Source organism: Schistocerca americana, chromosome 6 (genome assembly GCF_021461395.2).
Source record: "Schistocerca americana isolate TAMUIC-IGC-003095 chromosome 6, iqSchAmer2.1, whole genome shotgun sequence".
In the NCBI taxonomy this organism is placed as follows: Eukaryota; Metazoa; Arthropoda; class Insecta; order Orthoptera; family Acrididae; genus Schistocerca; species Schistocerca americana.
Window position 1 is genome coordinate 269598864 of NC_060124.1, and position 17470 is coordinate 269616333.

Sequence of the window (17470 nt, forward strand, 5' to 3'; positions counted from 1 at the left end):
AAATCACCTGTACTAAATGTCTCTAGCAATTCCAATGACTTGAATAAAAAGGTACAACAAAGGCACATGTGAAACACATGTGAGTATAATATGGACTATATGTACATAATGTATCTAAAAGGTTCTACAAGTAGTTGATATATGAAAGTCTACAGTTTATAATGTTTGTTAGCATGAGCAACAATAAACCATTAAGATTTTTCTTGCTGAAATAATATAATATATTGATTATTGTTATAGCAAGAACAAATATGATTTGTAGAACATAGTACTTTATAGAACCAACATAAGATACGATTAAGTAAAGATTGCACATAGTACTGAACACATTGAATGGACAACTGTAATACAGGTTACAGAATAGGCCGAGCACTCATTTGCAATTGCTAAAATAATAAAAATAATAACAGAGCATGGCAGGGGCCAACCCAGGTGGCCTCTATAAGCAGGCTTGCAAACTGTATGGGTGTACAATCTCAGAAATTGTGCACATCGTGAGTGAATGTACATCAATTATAATATTAAATAATTGTTGTTACATCTTTTGAAAAGATGGGGATTAATGTACATTAAAATGAAGCACCTGATTAATACAAATATGAAAATATTTTATGCAGGATCAAAATGAGCCCTGTCAACCTTTTTAGGAAAGTCTGAAACTTTGCCATTCTGATGTTAAACTGTATGTGAGTAATACTGTAGGCAGGTCTTGTAAAAATCAAGAAAGTTATGAAACTAGTTAAAAACTACCACTGTGAGGTGTAGTCTCTACCTAACAAAATAGAAAATGTGTTAATAGTCAGTGAATTGGAAGATATTTCCATATCATACTCTTCAGGACACCGGCTGACTCCACACTATCTGATCATCTCCTTCCAAAACTTTGCTCTGGCTTAGTCCTACTGGAGATCTGACAATCTCTTTGACTGTAGAACTAGCATATAGGTCAGTAGTGTAACTAACATCACCTCACTTAGTGTTCACAAAGACTGCAAGACTGCATTATTAAAGTATCAAAAATAAACTTAACAGCTCATTTGTAAGCTCTTCTCCATCTGAAAATTTCAAAATATTCTTGGAAAACATTCTTATACAGTGTAATTGCAATGAATCATGAGGCAGAAATTTATGATTATATAGCCATATACTTGTCACAGAAAAAAACATAATGGTACTTTATTAATTGTAGTAAAAGCATATAATCTAGAACAAACAGTAGATTTGCCAACCAGAGTTATGTTGCCTACGCAGAAAGCATTAGACAAAGTAATGATTAACAGTGATAAGTATGCTGCATCAGTGAAAGTAAGCAATCCAGGATGCTTGTGGGATCCCACATGCTGTGTATGCCCATTCTGAGATTAGAGTTTCAGAGGAAGCATAAGTTAATAATTGACAGAAACAGGGGGGAGAAATACTATAGAAGACAAATGAGTAGCTTTCAAGAATGAAATATTGAAGGCAGAGGATTAGTAGGAAAGAAGACATCCTCTTTGGGTGACAATTGAGACATTGAATTTAAATGACAAAAAGAGGAAACGTAATACTGTAGCAAAAGAAGCATGCAAAAAGGAATACTGAAATTTGGTACTGATATTGAAAGAAAGTGCACTCTAGCTAAACAGGAATGGTTAGAGGACATATATACTGAAGCACCAAAGAAACTGGTACAGGCATGCATATTCAAATACTGAGATATGTAAACAGGCAGAATATGGCGCTGCAGTCACCAATGCCTATATAAGACAACAAGTGTCTGGCACAGTTGTTAGATTGGTTACTGCTGCTACAATGGCAGGTTATGAAGCTTTAAGTGAATTTGAACATGGTGTTATAGTCAGCACACAAGCAATGGGACACAGCATCTCCAAGGTAACAGTGAAGTTGGGATTTTCCCACACAACCATTTCATGAGTGTACCATGAATGTCAGGAATCTGATAAAACATCAAATCTCCAACATCACTGTGGCCAGAAGAAGATCCTGCAAGAACTGAACCAGTGATGACTGAAGAGAATCATTCAACATGACAGAAATGCAACTGACTGAAGAGAATTGTTGAACATGGCAGAAGTGTAGCTTTTCTGCAAAATGCTTCAGATTTCGATGCTGGGCCATCACAAATGTCAGTGTGCAAACCATTCAACGAAATATCATTGATATGGGATTTGGGAGCCAAAGGTCCACTCATGTAGTCTTGATGACTGCATAAGACAAAGCTTTACTCTTTGCCTGGGCCTGTCAACATCAATGTTGGACTACTGATCACTGGAAACATGTTGCCTGGTCAGATGAGTCTCGTTTCAAATTATATTGAGCAGATGGATATGTACGGGTATGGAGAGAACCTCAGCAGGGGACTGTTCAAGCTGGCGGAGGCTCTGTAATGGTGTGGGGCACATGCAGTTGGAGTGATACATGGATCTGTCTGTATATGAATCTGACAGGTGACATGTATGTAAGCATCATGTCTGATCACCTGCAACCATTCATGTCCATTGTGCATTCCGATGGTCTTGGGCAACTCCAGTAGGACAATGTGATACTCCACCCATCCAGAATTGCTACAGAGTGGCTACAGGAACTCTCTTCTGAGTTTAAACACTTCTGCTGGCCACCAAACTCCGTAGATATGAACATTATTGAGCATATCTTGGATGCCTTGCAACGTGCTATTCAGAAGAGACCTCATTCCCTCTTACTCTTATGGATTTATGGATATCCCTGGAGGATTCATGGTGTCAGTTCCCTCCAGCACTACTTCCGACATCAGTCAAGTCCATGCCACATCATGTTGCGGCACTTCTACTTGCTCGCAGCGGCCATAAGTGATATTAGGCAGGTGTACCAGTTTCTTTGGCTCTTAAGTGTATAAGTCTATAGAAGTATGCAGGACTAGGGACAAGATAACGCAACCTACAACACAATTAAAAAGACCTTAGGACATTACAGAAGCAGTTGTATGAATATCAAAGCTTAGCCAGTACTAAGAAAAGAAAGGAGATCTGAATGGTGGAACTGGTGTATAGAAGGGCTATACAAGGGAAATGAACTTGAAGACAGTTTATAGAAACAGAAGTGAGAAGTGAATGGAGATGAAACAGGTTATACAAAAAAGTGAGAAGAATTCTATAGAGCATTGAAGTAACTGAGAAGTGAAGGACATTAATCAAAACAAGGTCCATAGAGTAGATGACATTGCCTCAGAATAGTTGAGATCCTTGGAAAAGCCAGCCACTACAGATATTTCCCAACTTGAATGCAAAGTATGTCAGGCAGTTGAAACGCCCTCAAATGTCAAGAAGACTGTAATAATTATCAATGTAGGAAAACAGACTGCTACACTATACAGAAGACACATCAAGTTTGCAGACGGGCACTAATAATTCCAATTTTACAAAAAGGCAGTTACTGAAAGGTACAAATATTACCAAATTATTAATTTAATTACTCATGATTGCAAAATATTGGCACTAATTATTTGCAAAAGAAAAGTCTGATAGAGTTCAACTTCAGGAAAGATCATTTGGGGTTTCTGACAAATGTAGGAACATGGGAAACAGTTGTGACTCATTGACTTAGAAGGTGGGTTGAAGAAAGGCAAACCTATCTTTATGGCATTTGTCTATTTAGAGGTATCTTCTGACATTTAATTTCATTTACTGCATATTAAAGACCTGCTGCCTGATATTTGAAGAAGTAGGTTGTACATTATACAGTTTTACATGTAATTGTTCCACATTACTAGCAAAATTTGTTTTGACAATATAACATAAATGGATCGATAAAAATTCTACTCAAGAAGTGGCGGCAGGAGAACAAACACATCAAAATGTTTCACTTTAAAGATTTTGGAGCCTGTGCCCCTTCCTCTGTCAGAAGAGTTGAAGGGGAAGAAAGAGGGGTGAAGGAAAGTGACTGGAGAGGTTTAGGGAAAGGGGTGCAGTCCAAAAAAGTCACCCAGACCCCTTGATCAGGGGAGACTTACCTGATGAGATGAAAAGGAAAGACTGATTGTTTGGGACTGCACCAAACAAGATTTAAAAACTTGAGAGCTTAAAAGTGGAAGACAGGGTATTATGCAAGACAAAGTTCACTACTAAAACATCGTGCATGAGTTAATAAGAGTGAAAAGCTCAGTCCATTGTACGTAACAAAGGTGGCAGGGGGGACAGCAAAAAAAAGACAGGTCAGAAAATGAAAGATGTAGGAAACTAAAATGGAGTGAAGAAAGGATTAGTTACTGTGAAGAAATGCTGAGACGGAAGGAATTAATTTAAATTAAGGTCACGTTCATGGTGAGAACCAAGGACATTTTATAGTATTAGTTCTCCTCTACGGAGTTCTGAGAAACTGGTGTCAGGGGGCAAAACCCAGATGGTGTGAGTGGTAAAACAGACACCGAGGTCATGACTGTCATGTTGTAGAGCATGCTTCACAACAGGATATTATGTTTTGCAGTGAACACATAGTGAATAGTGGGACAATCACTCTGTTGTAGAAACAAATCAAAAGCCAAGATCGCTTAAATACTGTTTACTGGACAACTGGTTTCAGCACACTAAAGGTACCATCATTCAAATCCAATGATGGCACCTTTAGCGTGTTGAAACTGGCTACCCAGTAAACAGTATTTAAGTGATCTTGGCTTTTGAATTATTTCTAGGATATTGTGTGTTGCCAGTTTACACCCTCTGTCTGTGCCCATTCATCCTGAATGATAACTGTTGGTAGTCATGCTGATGTAAAAGGCTGAACAGTGTTTACATAACAGCTCATGTATGATGTATGTGTTTCACAGGTGGCTCTTCCTTTGATAGTGTATGTTTTGCCAGTTACAGGGCAGGAATAGGTGGTGGTAGGAGGGTGCATAGGGCAAGTCTTGCAGTGTGGGCAGTCACAGGGATAGGAGCCATGTGGTAGGCAGATGGCTGCAGAAGGAGCATAGGGTCTGACAAGGATATTGCGGAGCTCAGGAGGGTGACAAAAAGCTATTCTAGGTATGGTGGGCAAAATCTCAAACAGAATGGATCTCATTTCAGGGCATGATTTTAGGAACTCATGGCACTGTCGAAGTGAGTGATTAGTACATTCAAGACTAGGATAATTCTGGGTGACAAGTGGTGTGCTCCAAAGTAGGTTTTTGGAGAAGTCTGCATCTGAACAAATATGTTTGCCCCGAAAGCCAAGGCTGTATAGGAAGGATTTAAGCGACCTTGGCTTTTGATTTGTTTCTACAACAGAGTGATCACCCCACTATTCACTATGTGTTCACTGCAAAACATAATATCCTGTTGCGAAGCATGCTCTACAGTATGACAGTCATGACTTCGTTGTCTGTTTTACATCTGGATTTCCCCCACCCCACGCCCCTCCCACCCCCACCCCCGCACCAGTTTCTCAGAACTCCGTAGGTGGGAACTAATACTATAACATGTCCTTGGTTCTCACCACCAACGTAACCTTAATTTAAGTTAATTGCTTCCATTTCAGCATCTCTTCACAGTAACTAATCCTAAGTGAGGTTAGGAGTGTGCATGACTCCAGCTATCTGACACCTGTGTTCCCACCACATGTGCCCTCCCTCATCAAGGATGACAACTGTCAAAATGTAAGTACTGTTGTTTGTCAATAGGCTTAATGTGGACAGAAGTCTGCAGCTGACTTTTGGAGAGGATGAGATTGTGGCACCGATGAGATCGACACCAGTATCGATCTGAGCATCATCTTTGAACTAAGCAAAACATTATCTTCATGTAGTTCTGCCATCCAGTTCTTTGAAAACCTTACACGTGTAAAGAGGTGAATAAATTAACTCCTGATTATAAGGTGTTGTTCGGTGTATCTCACCCGAGCATCCACCTCACTGGTGACCCCGAGTTGTAATGTCTTCCGTTTTCCCCGTTTTACTGTGTCCAAGGCCTCCTCGTCAGTTATGTTCACGTGTATTACTTCGACACAGCATTCAAACAATGACTTTGGCCCAACGCCTAATACCGAATGCATCGCGTTGCGGGCATCGTGTTGTGGGCGATATACACCCACAAGGACTGCAACACGATGCCTCTCACTCGACGATTATGCTGATTTCGCCGGATGTTTTCGAGTGTGCAACAATAAGTGAGGTTAGGAGTGTGCATGACTCCAGCTATCTAACACCTTTGTTCCCACCACATGTGCCCTCCCTCAGCAATGGTGCAGTTACCTCTTACGGATCTCCGTGCAGTGCGGGCCCAATGCCGATTTCTGCAAATGCATCGTTGGACAACCTACCACCACCAGGACAAGGATTTGCCATGCTGCAATCCGTGCAGTAACACACAGATTCCTGCCACGTGGCCACAACTGCTTCGTTCACAGGTCAACCTCCTCAGCATCCGATCACGCCTGCGCCTGACTCAGTTAAGGATCAGCACATGCCTTCCTGCTTCGATACCTCGGCCTGCAACAGGAACAATAACTTGTTATCTGTGCCTGACCTCCATCTCCGTCGCACTGCTATGCCTCAGTGTTTTGTGCCATGACATTCACCTTATCTGCACACCGTTTTGAGTGGAGTGACTATGAACAGTGAACATTCACTTATTCTGTCTGATGTTCGACATCATTTTCCACACTGTGCTTCTGGACAGCTGGCACTAGCCAAGCTTCTGCTACCATTCTTGGCACATCCTGGTGCCTCATCCACTTCGGTCTTCTGCAACACGTCAATCCAAACCCAACCACAACATGTTGAGCTTCCACAACAGCAATCGGCACATTACGGTGTCTCACTCACGTTGGCCTTCCGCGTTGTGACGGTTCACACTCAACCACAACACGTCACCTTCACGCACCCACCTGACCAGTCGTCATCACCACATCCCCAGCAGGCACACTCTTCTGGAATACTACAGCAACAACAGCTTGTTTCAGGCAGTGCCCCGACGAATTCAACTCAACCTGTTCTTCCGAACATTCTGCAATGCTTACCAACGCTGCCAGACAGAGCAAAAACCTGGTTCAAAATTGTGGACGAAGTGTTCAACCATTACAAACTCGACAAGTCAGCCAGGTTTCTGTGCCTCATCACCCACCTGCACACCAGGAGGACTTGATTTCTGATCTGGTCGATGCCCTGGACTCATCTACCCGGTACACTCTAGCCAATGAGACAGTTTTACGTTGGCTTGCATGCTCAACTGAGGCAGCAATATGGCAAGTGCTCCACTTCGAACAACTAGGCAATGACATACCTTCCCAACTCTGGAGTACCTTCCCAACTCTGGAGATGGCTACGCACCCTGGTCAGCGCCGATCTACTATCTGACACAGCTCTCCTCGCCACCTGGTCAGATAAACTATCTCATCACATCCGCTTTGCTCTGGCTCAGAGGCCTCCTGAACCAGCCACTGCCTACCTGGCAATCTCAGGTTCAGACTCATCGTCCTGCAGCCGGACGGGGCCGGGGCCGGGGCCGCACTGTGCCGACTGTTCTGCTTGCTCCGGAAAGCAGTAAATGAGCTATTGGGACGTCACCGGCTCTGCCCACGGTCACACCCCCTCCTACAACTGAGCCTGCTGCGACTACCAAACCTCGGCCACCACCACTGGCAACGAACGTTCGCAGGAAATGCAACCACACCACCCGAACTGTTACTTCCACACACGGTTTGGTGAGGCAGCACGGAACTGCAGACCACCCTATTACTTCCCAAACGCCTCCTGCACACAACATGACAGGCACCCCCCCCCCCCCCCCCCCCCCCAGTGCTACATTCTGTCTGGTAACAACTGGATAATTGTGAACGACTTTACATTTAAGACATTTTGTCGGGATACCTTTTCTTAGTGGACAAAGGCACCGATGATTCACTGCTGCCCACGTCCTTAGCATCGTCAAACATTTGCCCTCATCATACTTCATTCCAAGTTGTGAATTCAACTAAAATACAATGCTCGGGTTCAACTTCACATGTTGTCTCACTCTGCAAACTCGAGTGGACTTTTTTAGTGTGCATAATTGACAAACCTATACTAGGCACTGACTTCTTGCGACACCGCAAACTTTCACCAGACCTAGTGCAAAACACCGTGTTTCATCACCCATCCAAGACTCACTTCCCCTGTGTTCTGTCGTGCAAACAACCCCGTGACAAATTGCTTGCCTACACAAGGAAAACTTCGAGCTCTCCCTCCGGCTCTACGAAACTCAGCTCCAGCTCTCCGACACAGCAAAGGAATTACAGACACTGCAGCAAGGACAAAGCAAGGTCAGTAAGTGTGCCAAATCTGATTGCAGTCACAGCAATTGAGACTCCGTGTGCTTACCTCCTGCTATGCCTCGCAACTGTGCTATCAAGTCTACCATAACGTGTACTGACAGTTCCACAGGACCTCACCCCTCTAACATGGCAGGATTTGACACTCGGACAGACACAAGTGCGCATGCACGATGAACGTCATGTGTTCCCGAACTGACAGCTCCTACCCCTCCCCTCACGGACAGCACCTCAAACTATTCAAATTAGGCTCCAGCGCGCCGCCGTGTGACTGCCACTGACAACACAAACAGTGCACTCGCGCCTAGCGCTTCACCCGCGACCGTGATGCCACAGGCCGTGCCCTTGGGAAATGGACTCACTAACACTTCACGCCCCCCATGAACCATAGACCTTGCTGTTGGTGGGGAGGCTTGCGTGCCTCAGTGATACAGATAACCGTACCGTAGGTGCAACCACAACGGAGGGGTATTTGTTGAGAGGCCAGACAAATGTATGGTTCCTGAAGAGGGGCAACTTTTCAGTAGTTGAAGGGGCAACAGTCTGGATGATTGACTGATCTGGCCTTGTAACACTAACCAAAACGGCCTTGATGTGCTGGTACTGCGATCGGCCGAAAGCAAGGGGAAACTACGGCCATAATTTTTCCCGAGGGCATGCAGCCTTACTGTATGGATAAATGATGATGGCGTCCTCTTGGGTAAAATATTCTGGAGGTAAAACAGTCCCCCATTCGGATCTCCGGGCGGGGACTACTCAGGAGCACATTGTTATCAGGAAAAAGAAATCTGGCGTTCTACGGATCGGAGCATGGAATGTCAGATCCCTTAATTGGGCAGGCAGGTTAGAAAATTTAAAAAGGGAAATGGATAGGTTAAAGTTAGATATAGTGGGAATTAGTGAAGTTCGATGGCAGGAGGAACAAGACTTTTGGTCAGGTGAATACAGGGTTGTAAATACAAAATCAAATAGGGGTAATGCAGGAGTAGATTTAATAATGAATAGGAAAATAGGAATGCGGGTAAGCTACTACAAACAGCATAGTGAACGCATTATTGTGGCCAAGATAGATACGAAGCCCACACCTACTACAGTAGTACAAGTTTATATGCCAACTATTTCGGCAGATGACGAAGAAATTGAAGAAACGTATGATGAGATAAAAGAAATTATTCAGATAGTGAAGGGAGACGAAAATTTAATAGTCATGGGTGACTGGAATTCGAGTGTAGGAAAAGGGAGAAAAGGAAACATAGTAGGTGAATATGGAATGGGTCTAAGAATTGAAAGAGGAAGCTGCCTGGTAGAATTTTGCACAGAGCACAACATAATCATAGCTAACACTTGGTTCAAGAATCAGGAAAGAAGGTTGTATACATGGAAGAACCCTGGAGATACTAAAAGGTATCAGATAGATTATATAATGATAAGACAGAAATTTAGGAACCAGGTTTTAAATTGTAAGACATTTCCAGGGGCAGATGTGGACTCTGACCACAATCTGTTGGTTATGAACTGTAGATTAAAACTGAAGAAACTGCAAAAAGGTGGGAATTTAAGTAGATGGGACCTGGATAAACTGACTAAACCAGAGGTTGTACAGAATTTCAGGGAGAGCATAAGGTAACAATTGACAGGAATGGGGGAAAGAAATACAGTAGAAGAAGAATGGGTAGCTTTGAGGGATGAAGTAGTGAAGGCAGCAGAGGATCAAGTAGATAAAAAGACGAGGGCTAGTAGAAATCCTTGGCTGACAGAAGAAATATTGAATTTAATTGATGAAAGGAGAAAATATAAAAATGCAGTAAATGAAGCAGGCAAAAAGAATACAGACGTCTCAAAAATTAGATCGAGAAGAAGTGCAAAATTGCTAAGCAGGCATGGCTAGAGGACAAATGTAAGGATGTAGAGGCTTATCTCACTAGGGGTAAGATAGATACTACCTACAGGAAAATGAAAGAGACCTTTGGAGAAAAGATCTCAGATGGAAACGAAGTTCTAACCAAAGAAGGAAAAGCAGAAAGGTGGAAGGAGTATATAGAGGGTCTATACAAGGGCGATGTACTTGAGGGCAAGATGAAGATTAAATGGGAGATATGATACTGCATGAAGAGTTTGATAGAGCACTGAAAGACCTGAGTTGAAACAAGGCCCCGGGAGTAGACAACATTCCATTAGAGCTACTGACAGCATTGGGAGAGCCAGTCCTGACAAAAATCTACCATCTGGTGAGCAAAATGTTTGAGAGAGGCGAAATACCCTCAGACTTACAGAAGAATATAATAATTCCAATCTTAAAGAAAGCAGGCATTGACAGATGTGAAAATTACTGAACTATCAGTGTAATAAGTCACAGCTGCAAAATACTAACGTGAATTCTTTACAGACGATTGGAAAAACTGGTGGAAGCAGACCTTGGGGAAGATCAATTTGGATTCCATAGAAATATGGGAACATGTGAGGCAATACTGACCCTACGACTTATTTTAGAAGCTAGATTAAGAAAAGGCAAACCTACATTTCTAGCATTTGTAGACTTAGAGAAAGCTTTTGACAATGTTGACTGGAACACTCTCTTTCAAATTCTAAAGGTGGCAGGGGTAAAATAGAGACAGCGAAAGGCTATTTACAATTTGTACAGAAACCAGATGGCAGTTATAAGAGTCAAGGGACATGAAACGGAAACAGTGGTTGGGAAGGGAGTGAGACAGGGTTGTCGTCTCTCCCCAATGTTGTTCAATCTGTATATTGAGCAAGCAGTAAAGGAAACAAAAGAAAAATTTGGAGTAGGTATTAAAATCCATGGAGAAGAAATAAAAACTTTGAGGTTTGCCGATGACATTGTAATTCTGTCAGAGACAGCAAAGGACTTGGAAGAGCAGTTGAACGGAATGTACAGTGTCTTGCAAGGAGGGTATAAGATGAACATCAACAAAAGCAAAACGAGGATAATGGAATGTAGTCGAATTAATTCGGGTGATGCTGAGGGAATTAGATTAGGAAATGAGACACTTAAAGTAGTAAAGGAGTTTTGCTATTTGGGGAGCAAAATAACTGATGGTGGTCGAAGTAGAGAGGATATAAAATGTAGACTGGCAATGGCAAGGAAAGCGTTTCTGAAGAAGAGAAATTTGTTAACATCGAGTATAGATTTAAGTGTCAGGAAGTCGTTTCTGAAAGTATTTGTATGGAGTGTAGCCATGTATGGAAGTGAAACATGGATGATAAATAGTTTAGACAAGAAGAGAATAGAAGCTTTTGAAATGTGATGCTACAGAAGAATGCTGAAGATTAGATGGGTAGATCACATAACTAATGAGGAGGTACTGAATAGGGTTGGGGAGAAGAGGAGTTTGTGGCACAACTTGACTACAAGAAGGAATCGGTTGGTAGGGCATGTTCTGAGGCATCAAGGGATCACCAATTTAGTATTGGAGGGCAGCGTGGAGGGTAAAAATCGTAGAGGGAGACCGAGAGATGAATACACTAAGCAGATTCAGGAGGATGTAGGCTGCAGTACATACTGGGAGATGAAGAAGCTTGCACAGGATAGAGTAGCATGGAGAGCTGCATCAAACCAGTCTCAGGACTGAAGACCACAACAACAACAACAACACTACACGAGCTCTACCGAGCTCACCCGACCATGGTGCCACTGCTTCGGGCCGGTGGCCATCTGGGCATGTTGACTCCTGAGACACTTCGCCGCCTCGGCTCCCGTCAGATCCGCCAAGTGGCTCCGAACACCATGACCACTTCTCGCCTGTCCCGCCCACCACACATTGTAAACAAACCTCCTCCCGTGCCGCCGGCAACATTTCCATCCTCACCAACGGCACAGTTCACAAGCTTCGCCTCATGCCAGGCCCCCCGATCTCCAGTAAACCACATCTACTTTGTCCCGAGCACCTCTCCGACCTTATAAAACAGATTTCTGAATTACTAAGCTCCGGTGTCATTGAACCCTCTGCCAGTAGCTGGCCTATGCCCATACATATGACACCCAAGAAAGATGGGTCGTGGCACATGTGCGGAGACTACCGTTGACTAAACGCATGAACAATTATGGACACCTATCCCTTACCCAACATTGCCGACTTTACCAGTTCCCTCACAGGTGCGACCACGTTCTCTGTCATTGATTGCAAATGGGCCTACCACCAGATCCCCATGGCACCTGAAGACATCGAGAAGACAGCAATCACCACCCCGATTGGGTTATTTCAATTTCAATTCATGCCCTTCGGTCTCAAAAATGCAACCCAGACCAGGCAACGCTTCATCAACGAAGTGCTATTCGGATTTAAAATTCTGCTTTGCATATCTTGATGACATTCTTGTGTTCAGCTCCTCCGTCGAGGACAACATTCAACATGTGCAAACTGTTATGCAGCAGGCATCAAGACCAACCAGGACAAATTGCAGCTACATCAACCCACTGTCACTTTTCTTGGTTTTCGGGTCTCTGCTGACAGCATTTCAGTGCTCCCTGACAAAGTACAAACAATACTAAACCAACCCAGACCTTTGTCATTCAAAGAGCTCCGGCGCTTTCTGGGGACAGTTAATTATTATCACCGGCATCTACCTCAGGCTGCGGAGATTCAGGTTGCACTGACAGATGCCTTGGCAGGCACCAAGACTTCTGGATCACGACCCGTTCCATGGACCCCTGCTATGACTGACTCTTTCCTGCCCTCAAAAATCTTCTTGCCGAGGCCTGCACCATCATGCATCCTCATCCCAGTGCACAGCTTTTCATCACAACAGACATGAGTGATACTGACATCGGCGCTGTCCTTAGCCAGATAGTTGACGGCCAAACTTCGCCTCTGCAATTCTTCTCGTGCAAGCTCACCAATGCACAACGGAAATATTCCGCGTTTGACAGGGAGTTGCTCGTGGTGTACGAACCAATCAAGCATTTTAACACTGATGTTGAGGGATGCCCTTTCTATGTTTTAACAGACCACAAAACCCTGTCTGCGGCCATTTCAAACCCGCCAGCTGACCCGCCTCCTCGCCGTTTCAGACACATGGACTTCATATCTCAGTTCACCACCGATGTCAGACACAAAAAGGGTGCTGACAATAAAGTTGCTGATTTGCTTTCATGAGTCGACGCTGTTCATTTGCTGTTAGACCTCTCTGAACTGTCTAACCTCCAGCCCGCTGATGAGGACACACAAAACCTGATTTCAGACTCTACCTCTTCACTACACTTCGTCCGCACCACCTGGCATTTCTGGTGAGATCTGGTGCGACGACAGTATGAGCACGTTACGCCCCCTCATCCCAACCACACTCCATCGAGCTGTCTTCAATGCACTGCATAATTTAGCCCACTGCGGTGTTCGTGCATCAGCCCGCCTTGTAGCGGAGTGCTTTGTGTGGAGAATTGTCAACAAGGACTGTCAGCAATGGGAACACTCCAGTGTCGCTTGCCAATGCTGCAAAGTACACAAGCACACTTCACCCCCCCCCCCCCTCCCTCTCCCACCCCCGGCGCTTTTTCGATCCCTCCTGGGCGTTTCCAGCATATTCATATAAACACTGTCAGCCCTCTCCTCCCCCTCTAACGGCTTTTGTTATCTTCTCTCGTCTATTGACCAAACAACTCACTGGGTCGAGGCTGTCCCCCTCCCAAATATCACGGCAGAAACTGTTGCTCGAGCTATCGTCGAGTCATGGGTATCGCGTTAAAGATGTCCAGCTATTATCACGGCTGACCAGGGCAGACAATTTGAGTCGGCCCTGTTCAATGAGATTTGTAACATTTGTTGCATCTGGTGCATCCATACTACAGCATATCACCCGCAAAGTAGCGGGCTAGTTGAGTGCTGGCACCACACTTTCAAGGCGGCTCTTCGATGCCACAACTCTCTTTGGACGGAGACCCTTCCCCTTGTGCTACTCAGCATTCGTGCGATCTATGAGGAAGACCTCAAAGGCACAATAACCAAGTTCGTATACGGTCAGAACACAGTTCTCCCTGGCGAACTGGTGAGCCCTTCCGCTTCTCTCCGTCAGTCTGACTTACCTTCCTTCGTGGACCGCGTCAGACACCACTTCATCAACCTCCACATCCCTCCGCCCGCCAGCCATTCCCGCACTAAGGTTCACGTCCTGAAATCTCTGAATAATTGCTAGTACATCATGCTCCGAGATGACACTGACCGTGCTCCCCTCCAACCTCCATATACCGGCCCGTACCGAGTTCTCCGGTGCTCAGCCAACACCTATGACATCCAGATGAAAGATTCAGCTGTTAGAGTCCCTTTCAACAGATTTAACACTCCTCATGTTGAGCTCGCCTTGAGCAGGCCTCGACCATGCCACTCACTGTCGTGGCTCATGACGCTCCGACCACTCCCTCCATGTCAGACTTACTCACTCAGTTGAGTGACTTCCAGCTCCAATCGTCGAGCTCTTCTCAGAACTCGCCCTCTATGCTGGTCTCACGCACTGCACGGAGTGGTCACATGCTCCCCACATCGAGCTTACCTACGATCATGCCCTCACCGCCGGACCCTTCTCCAGTCCCTTCGACCTCTCCACCATCGCCAGCCTCGCCCCGTCGAGGTTTCTCATGCCCCCCCCACCAGTTCGTGCCCCTTGCTCGAGGTGTTTGTGCCTGTCCCCCTGGACATAATCCATGACATCTCTATAATACTACGTGATGACACACTGTTCATCATGTGTTCCCCTTCATCCAGTGCTCATGACACAACCTCCGCCATTCCCTGCCACCTAGTGAAATGTGTTCCCCTCTCACCCAACGTCGACCAGGACATGCTTCTGGTGTTCGCCACGTCCACCGGAGACATCATTGTCGTCGCTCCGTTCCTCCCTCAAACCGCCAGCCTACCTGTCGCCACACGACCAGCACACCCAGTATGATGCCCGGAGCACTTCAACGACTTCCAGGTTCAGTGGCCGGACCTTCCTTCACAACATCTACCCACGCAGCTCCCTGATGACACTATCGAGCTGACCGTGGTCCGGCTCCTGCAGACCACCCCTGCCGACACCATAGTCACCCCTCTCCCCCCCCCCCCCCCGGCCTCTCACGAGTACTCCGTACTGCTGGAGGGGGGGGGGGGGGGAGGGCGCTATGTGGCGCCAATGAGACAATGAGGTCGACACCAGTATTCCTCTGAGCATCATCTTTGAACCAAGCAAAACATTATCTTTGTGTAGTTCCGCCATCCAGTTCTTTGTAAACCTTACGTGTGTGAAGAGGTGAATAAATGAACTCCTGATTATAAGGTGTTGTTTGGTGTATCTAATCCAAGCATCCACCTCAAGATCAACATCAAGGGAAGTGGCATGGGATTTGGAATAGGACCATATGAAACCTAACTGGAAGAAGATATTTAGAGATTCCAGGAATTTTAACAGGTCAGCCTCACTATGAGTCCATACAGCAAAGATGTCATCAATGTATCTAATCCAAACCAGTGGATGAAGCCTTATTGATCCCAGGAAAGCCCCCTTCAAGGGACCCATGAGAAGGCTGGCATAGGAAGGAGCCATCCTGGTTCCCATTTCCATACCCCTGATCTGTTTATATGTCTGCCCCTCAAATGTGAAATAATTGTTTGTAAGTATAAAGTTGATTAAGGTGAGCAAGGAGGATGTCACAGGTTGGGAGTCAGGTGGGCATTGACTGATGAAATGTCCAGCTGCAGAAAGACCATGTATGTGAGGGGATGTTAGTGTAGAGAGGGATGGCATCATTGGTGATAATCAAGGTGTGTGGGGTGGGATTGGGACAGTAACAGATTTCAGACTATCTAGGAAGTGGCTGTTATCTTTAATATAGGAAGGAAGTCTTTGTACTAGGAGTTGCAGGTGTTGATCAACTAAGGCAGATATACATTTGGTGGGTGTTTTGAAGCCAGCAACTATAGGACAGCCAGGATGATTGAGTTCGTGGATCTTAGGAAGAAGGTAAAAGATGGGGCCGTGTGATTTGGGTGGGGTAAGAAGTTCTGTGGACTGAGGTTTAAGTCCTTGTGAAGGGCCAGGGGTTTTTGGGAGGGACTGCAGGTTAGATTGAATCATAGGGAAGGGACCTTCATGGCAGATGCTGTATGTAAGGGTGTTAGACAGCTGTCGTAGACATTCACTAACATACTCCTGTCAGTTGACTACCTCGGTGCTAGGCACTTTGTCTGCTGGGAGGATAATGACGGAGTCATCAGCTTTTAGGGAGCATAGAGCCTGGAGTTCTGCAGAGGACAGGTTATGATCATGTTGTAGGGACCTGACGAAGGTTTATGAAACAATGCTGGATGTGAAGACTTCTTGGAAGGCTTGGAAGGGATGATTTTGAGGTAGTGGTGGTGGATCACATTGGGATTGTGGTCGGAGCCATTCAAGACAGGGTTCAGTGTCAGCTTTGCTGTTGGAGTGGTTTTGGGATTGGGTTGGAAAGTGATATTTCCAGTTGACATTATGTGTAAAGGAAAGTAGGTCCTTCTCCAAAGCAGCATGGTTAAATACATGTTTAGGGCTGAAATTGTGACTCTTGGATAGTACAGATAATTCAGGAGGGGAGAGGGCTTTAGATGAAAGGTTGAGAGCACTATACTGTTGTGACTCGTTCTTGTGATTATGAGTTATTGCTGGTCTGGAGGCAATGGTGAAAGATGTGGGATGTTAAAGAGGTTGGCCAAGTGTGGTTGGTATGAGGGGAGTGGTGGTTGATGATGTGGCTGTTTTGGAACTGCAGAGGGACAGCAAGGGAAACACCATTGTTGAGGTAGTTTAGGAAAGGTGGGATAGATTGTTGAGGTGAAGTCTAGCATATTGTTGCAATCTGAAGTTGGCTTGGTGGATGATACCATCCAGGGAAACATGAGGGGCAGATAAATACAGGATTTTGTAGAAGACGTGAGGTCTCGTGGAGTGGAAAGTGGCAGATGAGGCAGGCATATAGGTCACGATTAGTTGGGTAAGTACAAGAGATTGCTGTATCTGAAACTGTAAAAGGGCTTGGTGTAGAACTGGATTACATTCAGAAACAGGACTTTCTGTGTAAGGCATTTGGGAGTAACTCCAAGGAACAAACAGGTTTCAAGAAACAGAATGTGGGATCTTAATTTTGATACTGCAGAAGTATGTTTTCAAAAAGAAAAGACATAATATATGATGGGTGTCATCATGGCAAGATGAGTTGAGTTTGGAATGTTAGAACTGGTGG